The sequence below is a fragment of the Topomyia yanbarensis genome, chromosome 2 (genome assembly GCF_030247195.1).
Source record: "Topomyia yanbarensis strain Yona2022 chromosome 2, ASM3024719v1, whole genome shotgun sequence".
Classification (NCBI taxonomy): domain Eukaryota; kingdom Metazoa; phylum Arthropoda; class Insecta; order Diptera; family Culicidae; genus Topomyia; species Topomyia yanbarensis.
In genome coordinates, this window is record NC_080671.1 from 406,713,335 (window position 1) to 406,732,850 (window position 19,516).

The 19,516-nt window shown below is 31.9% G+C and overlaps 1 protein-coding gene across 5 annotated transcripts in view; it reads left to right on the forward strand.

Annotated features, from left to right (window-relative positions):
* The window catches only part of LOC131685028 (furin-like protease 1), a 755,254-nt gene that overhangs the window by 197,751 nt on the left and 537,987 nt on the right, over window positions 1-19,516 (forward strand). For 3 of the 5 annotated variants that reach the window (XM_058968377.1, XM_058968376.1, XM_058968375.1), the window contains one exon: window positions 12,626-12,869. The exons of the other annotated variants lie outside the window; for them this stretch is intronic. The gene's annotated coding sequence lies outside the window, so the exon portion shown is untranslated. The remainder of the gene's footprint in view (window positions 1-12,625; window positions 12,870-19,516) is intronic. 5 annotated transcript variants of the gene reach the window in all.

Here is a 19,516-nt window from a genome sequence, read left to right on the forward strand (position 1 = left end):
ATAAGAAAAAATGCATAAGAAAGGATTTACGATGGGCTAGAGCCCATCGAACATATATTCATATGACGCAGAAAAAAATCAGGTCAATAACTGATAAATACGGGTCTGATAAAATGGAGTCTTCACTGTACATTTACTAAGCAACGCAATCTTAACGATGTGCTTCTTTTAGAATAAACTTTACCACTACGACCAGTGCCTAAGCTATTTTTGCAGCCCCGTGGGGCATTTATTATCATTTAATAGAACCCAAGATAAAAGATGATAGCTTCGGATTTTCACAGTATAAGTCCACCGTTTTAGATGACAGTTCTAGGTCACAGTTTCAGTTTAGTTCCTGTTCACAGTTCTAGTTCAGTTGACAGTGCTGTTTACAGATTGATAGCTTTGGTGCATAGTACTGGTTCACAGTTTATTTTACAGTTCTACTTCACCGTTTTAGTTTACAGTCTAGTTCACAGCTCTGTGTCACAGTTTAGTTCATAGTAATGTATGGTTAAAATTTACAATTCTAGCGCATAATTTTAGTTATCAGTTTAGTTCGCCGTTCAAATTCACAATTCTAGTTAAAAGTTCTAGGTTACAATCACAGTTTATAGTTTAGTGCAATTTTAGTTCACAGTTTAGTTCACAGTGCTAGTCCACATACCTAATCCAAACCTTTTACAGCTCGCAATTATAGTTGACATTTTTTCTACACAGTACTAGTTCACAGTTTAGTTCCCAGTTTACATCACTAGTTCATAGTTTTAGTATTTTACATACATTCACAATCTTAGAGCATAGGTTTAGTTCACAGTTTATTTCTCCGTTCGCTGTTCACAATTCTAGTTCACAATTGTAGTTCACAGTTTTAATTTTCAAAGCCAGTTCATAGTTGAGTGTAGTTTAAGTTCACAATTTGAGTTCGTTGAGTTAGTTGACAGCTCAGTTCATAATTTTAAGTCACAATTCCAGGCCACAGTTCTAGTCCACAGTTTAGTTTATATATTGTGTTTCTAGTTCATAGTTCCAGTACATAGAATATATTCAAAGTTTTGTTTACAGTTGTAATACACAATTCTAGTTCACAATTCAAGTTTACTGTTCATGATTCCAGCTCGCATTTCTAGTTCACAGTTCTAGGTCAAAGTTCGGGTTCATTGTTCTAAATCAGCTCTATTGCACAGTTCTAGTATAGTTTTGGTTCAAATTCGTTTTACAGTTTTAGTGCACAGTTTAGCTTACAGTTCTAATCAGAAGTTTTAGTCGCATTTATAGTTCTATTTTATAGATCTGGTTCGCGGTTATAGGTCACAGCTCAGTTCACAGTTTGGTTCACAGTTCACTTCATCGTCGAAATTCACAATTTTAGTTCAAAATTTAGTTCTGTTTCGTAGGCTCGAGTAAGTTTGAATTTGTACAAATTTTCAACCCTGCAGAATTTTTCACCTGAACCAGAAATGCCGTAGACAATATCTATTGTCTTTAGTCTCTAGTTACAGCCAGACAAATGAATTGAAATCTTCTGCTTCCTTCGCGGTAATTATCGGAAACTTTATCTCACTGTCAGCGATAAAGTTGAGCTAACTATTCAGTTCTGTTTTAATGGGCCCCTCACTACCGCGCCATAAAATCCAATTCCAATTCGCTCCAATATCTATGCTTTTCATTATTCTCCTACATCACGGAAGATAGCTAAAATTCTATACAAGTCCTTGGCTCGTTTCACGGCACCAACCGTGGCAGCGTAATCGGCTATGCATTTCCGGGATTGCATCAGAATAGAAAGATCCAACCTAAGCCCATCGCTCCAGTTGGAATTTGATGAAAGTTTTGCTGTCGCAGAACGCGTCTCGGTGAATGAGTGGGTGACGACCGGCAGCAACCACACGGACCACAGCGTAACCAGGGGAGAGCACATTCGGAAAATATTTACACTACACAATGCGGCGACTATTTTACGCTTTCTCTCCCTTGGCACCGCTTCTCAACGGGTTGATGGAGACGAGAAGGAGGAGGAGTAGGATGAAAGCTCGCGTGCGAATGTTTGGTTGGTTTCCTTTGCAACCATCAGCAGCAGCCTACTACAAGGACAAACGGATCTACAAGCGCAGCGAACTGCATCTATTATAATCATCACCGCTCTCCGTCACTGACTGCACCGGTTGCACCGTTGCGTCGCGTGTCGTCGTCGTTGTCGATCTGTTGCGGATGAAGCAGTGCAGTGCTGGGAAATAGTCGACTAAATGACAATGATGACGATTTCGAATTAAATTGCTGCATGCATTTCACGAAATTAGATTGCCGTTGCTGCTACAGGAGACTGCCGTTTGCTAGACGGCGGCGATCAGAGAATAGCTGCCATGAAAACGATGAACTGTCTTTAGTATTCTATAGCCGACGAGGACAGTGGAAATCACTCAGTTTGCTAATTGGTGAATGCTTGATATGCGAAAGTTTTGACGAACCGCATGCGACATTGTTATTTTTACGTGGACGTGTGTCCGTGAAAATCACCGCAAGTTCTGTAACCTAATTAAATGCATTTTCCCGCTGAGAAACTCCCGTAAAATTTCTGCAACATCATCCAACATTTCAAAACTGTGAGCACGTTCATTAAATTTGAGTAAAGCGACCTGGGAAATCGGACTAGCAGGAGGACGCCGCAACAAGAGCCTAATCAGTTCCATGAATCCCGACCGGTTAATGAGCAATTGTGTTAAAAGTTGTTGGAAAATTCCTACAGCCTGGAATACCAAGCGTGGATGAGACCGGGAAAATAGTTGCTGAATCAGAGAGCATTTGGTGGAAATCGAAACTAAGCTCGTTATACCAGTGTTGTATGCAGTTATAATTAGTTTATGAACATTTTGTTTGGCCTGCTGCATTTCAAGGCAAGATTATGCCGTTTGTAGTGATGCAAATGAGATGGTCTTGTTAGTGCAGCTCAGAAAATTATGATAGTTAAATACAGTGCGCTCGTTAGATAAGCGGGCTTTCAAGTCTAGCACGAGAGTCAACTTTTTCTAACAAGTTACGTATTTTTGTTTGCCTTTTAAGCACCAACGTTTTCACAACTTATATAGAACTGCTGGGGCTTAATTGGTTAATCAGTCTTCGTGTTTTCGGTGTATTCAAGAAGAATTATAGATGTGATATGTGATTGATGAAATTTACAAAAAACAAAATGCCCAAAGTGCTTCCCCGAGGCACTGTAGAATAATGGATCAATCATCCGTATTTCTTATTTATTGTTATTGGTTAAAATTCAACCTATACTGGGTTAGTTTACTATCAAACGCGGCACAAATCTCAAAATACTATGGGGAACGTGTGAGTCGAACCAATTCGTCCTGACATTCCACGGCAATAATTCGATCAATTACTGGGAACGTCCTACGCCAATTGGTCGAATTCCGTTAGGTCGAATGCTATTTGGCAGACTGTCTTTTGGTAGAAATTGTTCGAACCATACGCCGAATACCGTCTGACATGGAAGCTAAATCCAGAACGGTACACTTCTTGTGATTACGAACAAACAACTGGTTACGGATGGAGTCTATTTCCAAATATCAAATTCGACGATCCCCAATATTCAGTGTGTTTTTTGCTTCTTTCAGCGCGAAACCAACGACCGAAAGAGCTACTTTTATCTTGTTTGCATTGCATGAAAAACTAAGCGAACCGTTACTTTATTCTTGCCTCAATGATCTATCGAAATAGGTGAGTCGCATTAGCAAGAAGTGGTACCAGTTCTGTGAACAGACGGCACACTACGGACAACCCAGTTCATAAATTCCAATGCATTGGTTCCAAATCCGTTACTTGAACGACAAACGGTTGCTATGTTTTGGACTGCTATTCAGGTTGTAATGATAGCTTCAAAAGCTGCATCAAGAATCTCAAAATCTACAGCAAGTACCGTCAGTAATGAAACTACTACCAAGCACCGAAGATGATGGTGATCACTTGTGATCCGTATAGGCAAGAAGCAAGGAAGAGCATTTGATCGCGAATATCATGGCAGCAGCCACGATAATAACATGAACGTGTACAATAACGAGAGGGAGAAGAGATGTAGATAGATAGACAGATAGAGAGAGAGAGAGAGAGAGAGAGAGAGAGAGAGATGAAGGACCCGCAAGACGCAGTTGGCGAGGAATCAAATATTTCCCGCCGCGTAAAAAGGTCTCTACGCACGAACAAGATCTGACAGACAACCATTGATAGTCGTTTTCATATTTTTATTTTCAACATCATGTAATGAAAAAGACCCAAGGCTCCGCTAAGCTGCCGCATTCAGTCGTATCGAAGAAACGAACTATAAAAATAATTTTGCCATCGAATTTTTACACAATTAAAAAAATTTACCGCGATTTTAAAATCAAACAAAATATTGAAAATCTCCAAAACAAAAGTTCACAAAATTTACAAAATTTATAAAATTTACAAAATTTACAAAATTTGCAAAATTTACAAAATTTACAAAATTTACAAAATTTACAAAATTTACAAAATTTACAAAATTTACAAAATTTACAAAATTTACAAAATTTACAAAATTTACAAAATTTACAAAATTTACAAAATTTACAAAATTTACAAAATTTACAAAATTTACAAAATTTACAAAATTTACAAAATTTACAAAATTTACAAAATTTACAAAATTTACAAAATTTACAAAATTTACAAAATTTACAAAATTTACAAAATTTACAAAATTTACAAAATTTACAAAATTTACAAAATTTACAAAATTTACAAAATTTACAAAATTTACAAAATTTACAAAATTTACAAAATTTACAAAATTTACAAAATTTACAAAATTTACAAAATTTACAAAATTTACAAAATTTACAAAATTTACAAAATTTACAAAATTTACAAAATTTACAAAATTTACAAAATTTACAAAATTTACAAAATTTACAAAATTTACAAAATTTACAAAATTTACAAAATTTACAAAATTTACAAAATTTACAAAATTTACAAAATTTACAAAATTTACAAAATTTACAAAATTTACAAAATTTACAAAATTTACAAAATTTACAAAATTTACAAAATTTACAAAATTTACAAAATTTACAAAATTTACAAAATTTACAAAATTTACAAAATTTACAAAATTTACAAAATTTACAAAATTTACAAAATTTACAAAATTTACAAAATTTACAAAATTTACAAAATTTACAAAATTTACAAAATTTACAAAATTTACAAAATTTACAAAATTTACAAAATTTACAAAATTTACAAAATTTACAAAATTTACAAAATTTACAAAATTTACAAAATTTACAAAATTTACAAAATTTACAAAATTTACAAAATTTACAAAATTTACAAAATTTACAAAATTTACAAAATTTACAAAATTTACAAAATTTACAAAATTTACAAAATTTACAAAATTTACAAAATTTACAAAATTTACAAAATTTACAAAATTTACAAAATTTACAAAATTTACAAAATTTACAAAATTTACAAAATTTACAAAATTTACAAAATTTACAAAATTTACAAAATTTACAAAATTTACAAAATTTACAAAATTTACAAAATTTACAAAATTTACAAAATTTACAAAATTTACAAAATTTACAAAATTTACAAAATTTACAAAATTTACAAAATTTACAAAATTTACAAAATTTACAAAATTTACAAAATTTACAAAATTTACAAAATTTACAAAATTTACAAAATTTACAAAATTTACAAAATTTACAAAATTTACAAAATTTACAAAATTTACAAAATTTACAAAATTTACAAAATTTACAAAATTTACAAAATTTACAAAATTTACAAAATTTACAAGATTTACAAAATTTACAAAATTTACAAAATTTACAAAATTTACAAAATTTACAAAATTCACAAAATTTACAAAATTTACAAAATTTACAAAATTTACAAAATTTACAAGATTTACAAAATTTACAAGATTTACAAAATTTACAAAATTTACAAAATTTACAAAATTTACAAAATTTACAAAATTTACAAAATTTACAAAATTTACAAAATTTACAAAATTTACAAAATTTACAAAATTTACAAAATTTACAAAATTTACAAAATTTACAAAATTTACAAAATTTACAAAATTTACAAAATTTACAAAATTTACAAAATTTACAAAATTTACAAAATTTACAAAATTTACAAAATTTACAAAATTTACAAAATTTACAAAATTTACAAAATTTACAAAATTTACAAAATTTACAAAATTTACAAAATTTACAAAATTTACAAAATTTACAAAATTTACAAAATTTACAAAATTTACAAAATTTACAAAATTTACAAAATTTACAAAATTTACAAAATTTACAAAATTTACAAAATTTACAAAATTTACAAAATTTACAAAATTTACAAAATTTACAAAATTTACAAAATTTACAAAATTTACAAAATTTACAAAATTTACAAAATTTACAAAATTTACAAAATTTACAAAATTTACAAAATTTGCAAAATTTACAAAATTTACAAAATTTACAAAATTTACAAAATTTACAAAATTTACAAAATTTACAAAATTTACAAAATTTACAAAATTTACAAAATTTACAAAATTTACAAAATTTACAAAATTTACAAAATTTACAAAATTTACAAAATTTACAAAATTTACAAAATTTACAAAATTTACAAAATTTACAAAATTTACAAAATTTACAAAATTTACAAAATTTACAAAATTTACAAAATTTACAAAATTTACAAAATTTACAAAATTTACAAAATTTACAAAATTTACAAAATTTACAAAATTTACAAAATTTACAAAATTTACAAAATTTACAAAATTTACAAAATTTACAAAATTTACAAAATTTACAAAATTTACAAAATTTACAAAATTTACAAAATTTACAAAATTTACAAAATTTACAAAATTTACAAAATTTACAAAATTTACAAAATTTACAAAATTTACAAAATTTACAAAATTTACAAAATTTACAAAATTTACAAAATTAACAAAATTTACAAAATTTACAAAATTTACAAAATTTACAAAATTTACAAAATTTACAAAATTTACAAAATTTACAAAATTTACAAAATTTACAAAATTTACAAAATTTACAAAATTTACAAAATTTACAAAATTTACAAAATTTACAAAATTTACAAAATTTACAAAATTTACAAAATTTACAAAATTTACAAAATTTACAAAATTTACAAAATTTACAAAATTTACAAAATTTACAAAATTTACAAAATTTACAAAATTTACAAAATTTACAAAATTTACAAAATTTACAAAATTTACAAAATTTACAAAATTTACAAAATTTACAAAATTTACAAAATTTACAAAATTTACAAAATTTACAAAATTTACAAAATTTACAAAATTTACAAAATTTACAAAATTTACAAAATTTACAAAATTTACAAAATTTACAAAATTTACAAAATTTACAAAATTTACAAAATTTACAAAATTTACAAAATTTACAAAATTTACAAAATTTACAAAATTTACAAAATTTACAAAATTTACAAAATTTACAAAATTTACAAAATTTACAAAATTTACAAAATTTACAAAATTTACAAAATTTACAAAATTTACAAAATTTACAAAATTTACAAAATTTACAAAATTTACAAAATTTACAAAATTTACAAAATTTACAAAATTTACAAAATTTACAAAATTTACAAAATTTACAAAATTTACAAAATTTACAAAATTTACAAAATTTACAAAATTTACAAAATTTACAAAATTTACAAAATTTACAAAATTTACAAAATTTACAAAATTTACAAAATTTACAAAATTTACAAAATTTACAAAATTTACAAAATTTACAAAATTTACAAAATTTACAAAATTTACAAAATTTACAAAATTTACAAAATTTACAAAATTTACAAAATTTACAAAATTTACAAAATTTACAAAATTTACAAAATTTACAAAATTTACAAAATTTACAAAATTTACAAAATTTACAAAATTTACAAAATTTACAAAATTTACAAAATTTACAAAATTTACAAAATTTACAAAATTTACAAAATTTACAAAATTTACAAAATTTACAAAATTTACAAAATTTACAAAATTTACAAAACTTACAAAATTTACAAAATTTACAAAATTTACAAAATTTACAAAATTTACAAAATTTACAAAATTTACAAAATTTACAAAATTTACAAAATTTACAAAATTTACAAAATTTACAAAATTTACAAAATTTACAAAATTTACAAAATTTACAAAATTTACAAAATTTACAAAATTTACAAAATTTACAAAATTTACAAAATTTACAAAATTTACAAAATTTACAAAATTTACAAAATTTACAAAATTTACAAAATTTACAAAATTTACAAAATTTACAAAATTTACAAAATTTACAAAATTTACAAAATTTACAAAATTTACAAAATTTACAAAATTTACAAAATTTACAAAATTTACAAAATTTACAAAATTTACAAAATTTACAAAATTTACAAAATTTACAAAATTTACAAAATTTACAAAATTTACAAAATTTACAAAATTTACAAAATTTACAAAATTTACAAAATTTACAAAATTTACAAAATTTACAAAATTTACAAAATTTACAAAATTTACAAAATTTACAAAATTTACAAAATTTACAAAATTTACAAAATTTACAAAATTTACAAAATTTACAAAATTTACAAAATTTACAAAATTTACAAAATTTACAAAATTTACAAAATTTACAAAATTTACAAAATTTACAAAATTTACAAAATTTACAAAATTTACAAAATTTACAAAATTTACAAAATTTACAAAATTTACAAAATTTACAAAATTTACAAAATTTACAAAATTTACAAAATTTACAAAATTTACAAAATTTACAAAATTTACAAAATTTACAAAATTTACAAAATTTACAAAATTTACAAAATTTACAAAATTTACAAAATTTACAAAATTTACAAAATTTACAAAATTTACAAAATTTACAAAATTTACAAAATTTACAAAATTTACAAAATTTACAAAATTTACAAAATTTACAAAATTTACAAAATTTACAAAATTTACAAAATTTACAAATTTCACAAAATTTACAAAATTTAACTTTAAAGTTTCAAAAAATATATAATTGTTTTCAAAATTTCCAAAAAAATTAATTTTTTAATGTTTTTAAACTTGAAACGTTTTAAAATTATAACGAGCTTTTAAATTTTAATATTTTTGAAGCGATCATTTTTTTAAACTTTAATATTCTCATATTTTATTTTTTTTAAACTATCAAAATTTTTAAAACGTTTAACTACAGGAAAACATGAAACTTTAAAACGCCTAAGTGGTTAAATGAACGTTTTAGTACGTAAATTTGTAAACTCGATCGTGAACGCGAACTTATAAACGCTCATTCCCACGCGATCATAAAACCTACACGTCCCCATATCTGAACCATATACAATTAGAATAACGGCCCGCTGCAATTGGGCTTTAAGTGGTTATATACAAAGTTGAGGGGGAAAGTGAGCTTAGTTTATAATTTTTAAGGGGTTTTTTTTTGGGAATTTTGTTTGGAAAACCTAAAGGCAGTACAGTGAAAACCCGATTTTATCAGCCCCTTTTAGGCTGATAAAACGGGGATATTGACAAAATCGGGACATATATATTTCTTTCTTTTTTTTAAGAAACCGAAGCTCTTAAAATATTCCTCTTTAGTCCCTAGATATAGCCTCATAAACTGTCCTGATTATTTAGCTTAAATTTCTCTTAAGGGGGTCTGACAGTGCAAAATTTAAAAAAATGAGATTTTTTTTGCATATTTCGGATCTCAAAGATAAGGAAAATATGCTAGAAAAAGAATTTACCCAAATTCAACTTGGTTCATCTGCTAGAGCCCATCCAACTACCAAGTATCAATTTTCATAAGAGGCTGACAAAAACGGGTCAAAAAGCTGATAAAACGGGGGTAGATAAAATCGGGTCTTCACTGTATTTCAAAACTTTTAGTTTTATTTCATTTTTTTAATTTTAAAAGTTCAAAATATTTTAAATTTTAAAACTACATACAATTTTTAAAATTTATCAAATTTTTAAAATTTTCAATGTTTTCAAAATATTTAAAAGTTTCAAAATTTTAAAAATATGTAAAATTCGAATTTAAAAAAAAAACTATTTGGTTTAAAAATCTTTAAACTTAACCCTCCGGCACTCGCGCCATTGTATTTTGTCCAACACCTCCCGAAAGTCTAGCGAAATTTTCTTCCAGCACCAGCGGCTGCTTATTCGGGGAGCCGTTCGCTTGAGTGCCGGAGGGTTAACAAAAATTAGATTTCATGATTTTTTAAATTTTTTTTAGATTTTGAAACTCAAAAGTTTTCAAATTTTTAAATTTTTAATTTTTTTTGCATGTTTGTTTTCAAATTTTCAATGCCTCCGAAATCATTCAAAAAATTTCAAAATTTTCAACCATTTCAAAATTTTTAGTTCCTATTTTTTTTTAAATATTTAGAATTTTTATTATTTTTGAATCCTTAAAATTTTTAAGATTATACTTTTTTTCAGAATTTTTTAAACTTTTTAAATTTTAATTTTGAAATACAGTGGAGACCCGATTTAAATAAATTTGTAATTAAAAATTTTTAGTTCCTAATTCTTAAAAATTGGTAATATTTTTTATTATTTTTGAATTCCTAAGATTATTCTTTTTTTAAATTTTTTAAACTTTGTGAATTTTTATAATTTTTTGAATATTTGTAGTTTTTAAAAAAATTTAAATTTTAAAATTATTCAAGGTATTCTCAATATTTAAAAATAAATTTAAATCTTTCAAATATAGATTTTGAAAATTTGTAAAATCTGGAAAGTGTATTTTTTACCTTCATGATATGCATTTTTAAAATCTTTAAACCTTTAAAAAAATTTAAATTTTAATTTACTTAACCTTCCGGCAGTCGCGCTAGTGCACTAAGTGCACGCTGCTCTGAAAATCTAGCGAAATCGTCTTAGAGCATCAGCGGCTGCTCGTTCAGTGTGCCATAAGCGCGACTTCCGGAGGGTTATTTAAATTTAAATTAATTCTATTTAAAAAATTTGTTAATGTTTAAAATTTTTAAAACTTGGAAGTTTTAAAATTTTTAAAATTTTTACGGAATTTTAAAATACCTAGAAATTTTAAAATTTTCGATGCTTTCTAATATGCAAAAACGGTCAACAATTTTCAACTATTTCAAAATTTTTTGTTTCTTGAATACCTCAAAAGTTTTAAAATTTTAAACGCTTTTAAAAACATTTAAATTTTTAGGATCTTTAGAGTGTTTAAAATATTAATTTTTAATATTCTTGAAAATTTTTTAAATTTTAAATTTTTAAATTTTTTCAAAAATGTAAAACTTTTAAAAATTTTGCCAAGAATTAAAATTTTGAACATTTTTATGATTTTTGAAGCATTTAATTAAAAAAAATATTTGCCTCAATTTTGATTTTTTAAAGCTTTCAAAATTTTCTAAGTGCTCAGCGACAGGAACATTTGAAACATGTAAGCGCTTAAATGATTAATTGAATGTTTTAGTGCATAAATTTGTAAACGCGAACATATAAACGCTCATTCCCACGCGATCATACATTCTCCACGGGGCCTCAATATCACAATCAGAATCACGGCCCGCTGCAATTTGCTTGAATTAGTGTTTTAGTAGGAGACATTTCCCGTCTCGTCTGCAGTGGTAGAGAGTACAACAAAACAAAAATTTAAATATGAACTTTTCAATGATCCGCATCAGCTTTCCCAAGGCCGAATGTTCCCAGAAGCATGCCGAATTATTTTGCTTCGAAGAATCATTACCGTAATTGGCGATTCCGTTCAGTAGATAGATCAGCATACACAGGCAAAAGCCACCACACCAAAATTAATCATTTTCGATTCACCCTCAAGTCTTAAATTACTGGAAAGCCGCCACCGCACCGAACTCCGAGTAGTAGGTGGTAGAAAGGTGGCCGCGGGCCGCTGAAAAACTCACCATTTAAAGAAAGCCCAGTGGGGCACCCGCGTGATTAGTTCGCCATCGACTAGCTAATTGAAATGTTCTTCGTTCGTCCTGAGTAAAGGAAATTGTCCGCTTCCTTCGGTCCGCCGCCCGAACGAGGTTTTTGTGAAAAACGTAATTGATATCGTTCTCATTAAAATATACTTTTCACCAGGTGAGTGAGCAGCTCTCCGGCCAAGTTTTGCCTTTTGCTGCCACACTGTACACAGACACCGACTCTGACTTGTTAGAGGGGGGAGGTGGTTGATCCCCCCTCGTTTAGTCTGTAGGGCATTTTCCATATCTATGCAAATGCTCATCTTTCGCGGTGGATCGTTGTTGGCTGCTAGCACTTCTTGCAAAATTCGTTGAATATCAGCTGGGCTGGAAACTCGAAACGGTTTGCATCTTCCAGCCGAATGAGTACCTTATTACCGCGCGCACTGACTCTGTGCATTGATGATGATGATGATGATGAGCTTTGGTTCGTCTCGCTGCTTACCGCCGGTATTCCGTACACCGTACCGTCGTCCTTATCGTCGTCATTCGAGGAATTAATATTAATGATTTTTCCGTTTATTTCCTCTCTGGCTTCTATTTGCAGGTAAACAAACCGACCGAGTGAGCTGTTTCTTCTCCTCCGATCCCTCCTGACGCTTCCAAGAATAAACGGACGATGAGCAATGAGCCGTTTCAGCGTTGCTGAGTTGCCCGTTTAATGGCAATTTGTGAGAGTAGTACACCTTGGCAGTGTATTTGAATGTAGCCACCACGTTTCGGGTGGACTGTTTTGTACGGGTATGCTGATTATGATTGCCGATTTTTTTTCGTTGAATTCGCTCAAGTAGGTAAGTCTATTTCGTTGCACACCGATGAATAAATTTGGGAAGTTTTTTTTTCCTTCCTGGTAGGGAACCTCAAAGATAGTTGGCTGACTTTAACAGTTAGTTTTTCTCAGTAACTTACTGAAGTGGCTTTTTTCGATGAAGACATTGAAACAACTCGAGAGCACTCCGATCGTCCTACATAAATAACAACTCTTCAGCGATAGCAAACTGCACATTCACACACACAGAATGCAATGAAGAAGTCAGCTTACGCCTGCAGTGATAGGTTCGGTCCATTTCCACGCAATAAAGTCCCAATTGCGCAATATTTACTAACACATTACACGGTTCGTTCTCGTTCAAGAGACTCGCCACAGGTCCCGCTTCTCGGTGAAACCCACTTCAGATCCACTCCAAAAGGGCCTGCAAAACCAGTGGCAAGTTTATGGCTTTTTGATAAGTGTGTCGGACGGGGAAACGAAGCGAGAAACATTCGCCTTATATTGGTGAAAATAGCGTACCATCGTTTGAAGTAAAGTAGAATATAACAAAAAAACCAAACAAAAGCTGGGCGGTCGGTGGAGCAGAGGAGGCGTACGCGGGGAAGGTACCACAACATATGGATTGAAATATTACACTTCTCGTCTGAATGAACCAGAATGGAAACGGGTCTTTGGCGGGCGCGCGCGCCTCCGATCACGGGAAAAGGGAAGCGGGAAGAGCTACATCCACTCGATTCACGAACGAGAACTGTGACTCGAGAAACGGGTGGAGGAAATATAACCTGAATGCCCCTAGAAGTGCAAATGGATTGCTGCCCTTCGATGGAGCGTTTTTGTGTGTTTTTTTCTGTTTCGTTGTTTTTCTATCGCTTCTTCGATTTTCCACTAGCTATGGACGACGGATGACGGCTGCATCCTGCTGCTGCTGCTGACGTTGATTGTTCATTGAATGCCGAATTTTTAGAGAACCTGGTACTTAGCTGAAGGACAATCGCTTTATGAGCAGAGTAAACATATCAATCAATCATTTGGAATTTGAAATATCTACCGTTTGGCCTAAGGATTTTTTAGACTTAGAATCTCCAAATAATTGTTGAAGTGACCATGTGTTTTGTAGAACTCTTATGAAGGTTATAGGTAAGACTTGTGGTTTTATCGCCCTAGTTTGGTGGAACAGACGGTTAGAAATATCCTTCTAAATTAAATAAGAAATAACTACCCAATTGAAATCTTGATGACAATCGACGTGACTTTAAAATTTGACCAAGACGAGTGAAATCAGGCTAAGAGCCTAATGATTGCAGCGGTTATACGTCGTAAAATGAGATCAACAATGTTTAGGCCCAAGAAACGAAAAGATACTCGCGGAAGCGAATGAAAGATTTTTTTTCTGAAATGACACGCAAAAGTTTAACAAAACTATCTTCTATATGAAGCAGAAAAGCACACCGTCAAACGAGCGTAACGAAATTTTGTTTACCACTTGGACAGAAAGTACCACTTTGTGTTGTTATTGAACCTATAAACGAATGAATAATCATCGAAGATGACGGACAAACTGCGGATTAGAGTGGTCGCATACGCATTATAAATATTGATTAGCTGGGTCCGATTTCCTCAACAACTGATCCTCAGAGCAACCAAAATGGGTCCATTTTGAAGCGAACAAGCACACTGTTTACCACGAGCTTTCAACGTTGGTTGGAATATCAACTGAATTAAGAGATTTCCTTCTCAAACATATTAAATGAAGAAATGAGCAAATGTCATTAGCATTCTATGGGAATTATCAGGAACTATGCACCAAATACTGATGGACCCAACTATAGATAACTTCTTATTTGAATATCGATTAGGGAAATTGCACGATTTCAAACTTTTAAACCAAAGATTCTTCATACAAATCGTTTGTTTGACACCCCTCAGTGCGTCAGCTTAACGGTACATTGGCTATATTATAAATTTAAAAGATGGAAAATATAAAAAGAAATAAACGGATAAAGGGTGTGTGGATAATTTTTGCGACGGCTTGAAGCTTGCGTAACTTTTATCATACCTGTGTATTATATTGTATTGACACTACTAACGAAATACCTGTGCAGCGACATTAATGATGAGATCAACATTAAAGCGGAGTTGCCGGAACAGGAACGAAGCTAGCCATCCGCCTTCCAAATTATGACTGGGTCTCCAGGTAAAGCCAATGAGAGTATATGCCTTCCCGAAGTTACCCATGATACTGCACCCTCTCAAAATAATTTCCTATTCCAGTATACTGTTGGACAACCTACTTCCGGCTCCGCAACTGATATTCATCTAGCCATCCGTAATCCATATAATGATGACCGCAAGACTGTTTCTTCAGATAAAGCCAAAAGGGGTATATGCCCTCCCGAAGTTACCCATGATACTGCACCCCCTCAAAACGATTTTCGCTTCTAGTCTAGCGTTGGACAACCTGCTTCCAGCAACTAAAGTTATGATGAACGCATGACTATTTCTCCAGGTAAATGTCAACTCAAAATGTACTATCAGAACGTGAGAGGACTACGCACAAAGATCGATGAGCTGTTTAGTAGCTGTATGCGAAGCAGAACACGATGTCATTATCCTGACAGAAGCATGGCTGAACGACGAAATCAACTCGCTGCAGCTATTCGGACCTAGATATACGGTATATCGTAACGACCGTGACCCAATCGGTTCTGGTAAAAAAGGGGCGGTGGTGTACTTATAGCTGTTTTCAATCGGTTAGCGTCTAATCAAAAGTGTTATAACAATAGCGGTCTAGAACAAATCTGGGTAAACATTGATAGCTATGGTACTAACACATGTGTGGGCGTCGTATATCTCCCTCCGGACTTCGCAGAGAACATAAAATTATTCAATATCATATTCAATTTGCACTCGACTTCATTAATTAGCTAAAACCCCAAAATTCACATTTGTTATTCGGAGATTACAACCAGCCTGGTCTTCTCTCGAAAAGCACTTCCTTCGGCTACGCCTACGCCGACCCTTCTGACACATCCCTTTCGAGATCTAGCATTGCTTTACTAGACGGGATGTCTCTACTGAACATGCTGCAAATGTGTTGGATCTTCTGTTTATTTACGAAGACGTAGTTGAGTAGACCTCTCCACGACAGGTTATTTTTGATGAGATGCTGAAAAATTTGAAATATAACTTTTCAAAAACCGATTTTCTTGGACTCATCAACTCACTGCAAACTATTGATTGGGTGACCTCGCTCAAAAGTGCAACCGATGTAAATGACGCAGTAGAAATATTTTCGTCGATACTGACACAACTGATTGAAATATATGTCCTAGCACCGCGTCCTGGACAGAAACCATTTTGGTCCAATCGACGACTCCGAGAACTTAAATGACGCTTTGTCACTACACCAATCGACGGAATCCCAATGCAAAGCGGGAATTCGTTAACGCCGGCCAAAATTACAAAGCTTATAACCGCTTCCTCTATTCTCGGCACGTATTACAAATGCAGTCGGACCTGGAGCGAAACCCCAAATGTTTCCGGTCTTTTGTTAATGGGAAGCGTAAGGAGAGTGGACTTCCTTCCAGTATGACTTTACCTAATGAAAGTTCTAACACACAACGTGGCATTTGTAATCTGTTTGCAAAACATTTTTCGAGTGCATTTGAATCAGTTCCGACTACTCCAGCACAGGTTGAAATCGGACTACGCGATGAACCTAGGAAGCATCCGTTTTTCCAAAGAAGATATTGTTACTGCCATTGAAAAATTGAAATCCTCGACATCGGCTGGTCCAGATGGGATTCCTGTCATTATTTTAAAAAGAGGCGCTAATGCCCTTTCTGCCCCTCTAAAACTGATCTTTAATCAATCGTTGTTGCAAGGGACGTTTCCTCTGTGTTGGAAAAAGTCAGTTATGTTTACTGTCTTTAAAAAAGCTAATCAGAAGGACACAGCAAATTATCGAGGCATAACCTCTCTCTGTGCGGGGTCCAAGCTGTTCAAAATTCTAGTAAGTAATGTTCTGTTCCGGGAAGCCAAAACATATATATCGACAGATCAACATGGGTTCTTCCCAGGTTGATCAACATCCACGAACTTAGCACAGTTCACTTCACATTGTATTAAAAGTATAGAAGGCAGAGCACAAGTAGATACTATTTATACTGACCTTAAAGCAGTGTTCGATCGTGTTGATCATTCGCTCCTACTGGCGAATTTAGCACTTAAATTCGCTGAGTGGCTCGAGTCATAGCTTGTTGGCTTTACCCCATCTGTCAAACTATGAAATATCGAATCACATAACTTCATAAATTTATCAGGTGTGCGCCAGGGTAGTAATATCGGACCCTTGCTGTTCTTTTTATTCTTCAATGACGTCTGTTATATCCTTCTACCAGGATGCAAACTTAACTATGCAGATGTTCTTAAACTGTTCCTCATTGTGCGATCTGAATTGGACTGCATTGAACTACAGCGACAACTAGATGAGTTTTGTAACCGGTTGACTCTCAGTGTATCTAAATGCTCAGTAATTTAATTCCCGCGTAAAAAAAATCCAACGGCGCCGGTGATTGAGTGGTAAGCGTGACCGCCACTCATTCCAATTGGTCTGAGTTCAATCCCAACCGACCTCGTTGAGATTTTTCTTAGGTGAAAAAATCTGTGGCCACGTCTTCCTTCGAAAGGGAAGTAAAGCTATTGGTTCCCGGTCCATGAGTTGATAGTGGATAGTGGAGTCACCTCTCTGGCGTCGGCAATAAAGAAGTAGAATCCAACTTCTATACTTACTATCAAATGTCCTCTTCCCGTGATACTTGTGGAGTGCGCAGTATCGGACTAACATTGCTTCCCTTTCCCTCCGCGATCTACGTTCGGGCCTGGCCGGCGCCGGTATTGATCAATAAACACTTTAGGATGACCAGGAGTTGCACATTGAAAGATGTTTCGCTACTTCCAAGCATGATTATCTACCGATTCCCTGTGCAACTTCAGCTAGTCCAGATCGATAACGGAGTAGCAGCCAGTGGTGGTCGCACAAGCTCAAGCTCAAGTTCACGCGTAAAAAAAAATCCAATTTTGTGGTGTTATGCTATCTCAGGGAAATCACTTGAAAGAGTGTCAGTTGTCAGGAACCTTGGTACACCGCTGGATTCTAAATTGACGTTCAGAGATCATTAGGAGCCAACAGGAACCTTAGTTTTATCATCAGAATAGCCAAAGAGTTTATTGATCCATATTGCCTGAGAGCACTGTATTTTTCTCTCGTCCTGGAAGCTTCAGATATCATCTGGTGTCTGTATGCGAGTATCTGGATTAACAGGATTGAATTCTATACAAGCTAGGTTTCTCCGATCTGCTCTCCCATGGCGCAAACTTACATTGATCGCTGTCGTTTGCTTGATATGGACACCCTTTCAAAAAGACGAAATATTTCCAGAGCTTTGTAGGAAAAGTTGTAACAGGAGAAATAAATGCTGCAAATATACTTTCACAGATTAATGTAAACGCGTCCCCGAGAAGTTTAAGATCGTGGAATTTTTTAAGACTCGACTATCAAAGTACTGGTTATGGGCAGAACAAACCCGTAAGGGCGATGTGTATTGTTTTTATTTTTTTACATTTTAACGACATTCAATTAGCTAGAGATTACTGGGTAGGGAAAGTTATGAAACTTAGAGCCATAGTACTCAAGTGAGAGCAAGGATGTGAAGTAAACAGATCGGAAAACTAGAAGTGGCAGGGTCATTAGAACAAATATCGTACGGGCTTAATCTTTGTCTTCTGTTAATGAGGGTCGAGCTTAGGCAGAATAACTACGAACTACGTGTTTTTAATAGTGTGTATGAATTTTTTAACTTTTAATAATGTGTATGAATTTTGTGATTTCTCTGTATCAAACGGAAGAAGCTGTCGAAATTCGTTTCGAAGTATCTGATTTGGCAGGCCATATGTACTTGTGGAAAACGTAGTGAACAATTCGTGACCGAAAGCTCCATTAAATGTTAAATTGATAAAACTGTGTCTCCAAAACAGCCCTCAGCATCATACTGTACCTTGATGTGGTTCGGAAGCTTTTCCATCAAAGCAGTATTACAGTGATTATATCACAGAAACTTACGGATACGGTTGTTTTTTTTAGTTAGGCTATATTGTGATCAATTTTAGTACTCAACTTGGCGACCTTTATTATCCACTGCCATGGTCAAATAATATACAATGTGGTTTTACGGCCCAATTCTCTCTGGAAGCACCCTTCTTTTATTGCTATATTTTTAATTAGATCCATGCTAACACTCACTAGCACAAATTGCTTAATCTGCACTCGCAGTCTCTCATTCCAAACATACAAACGTGACCTTCGCGATAACACAAACCTGGTCACAAATGAGAACGCCCGCCATCTCGCCAACATTCAAACACCCCGGTAATTAAGTGAACGTTTACACCTAAAAATTTACTATCGCGGTCTCAAGCATCAGCCCACCGCTCGCGCAATCATGAATCGGTCACGTCCGGAAGTCCCTGCCCTTGATCCTAGCAGCCCAAACTCATGCTTTCAGTTGGACCAATAGAGAAAAAAACAAGAAAAGACATCCATGCGCGATAATTGAAGAACACGCGAACATGCGAATGGCTACTCACTTATAAAAATAATGTGTCTAC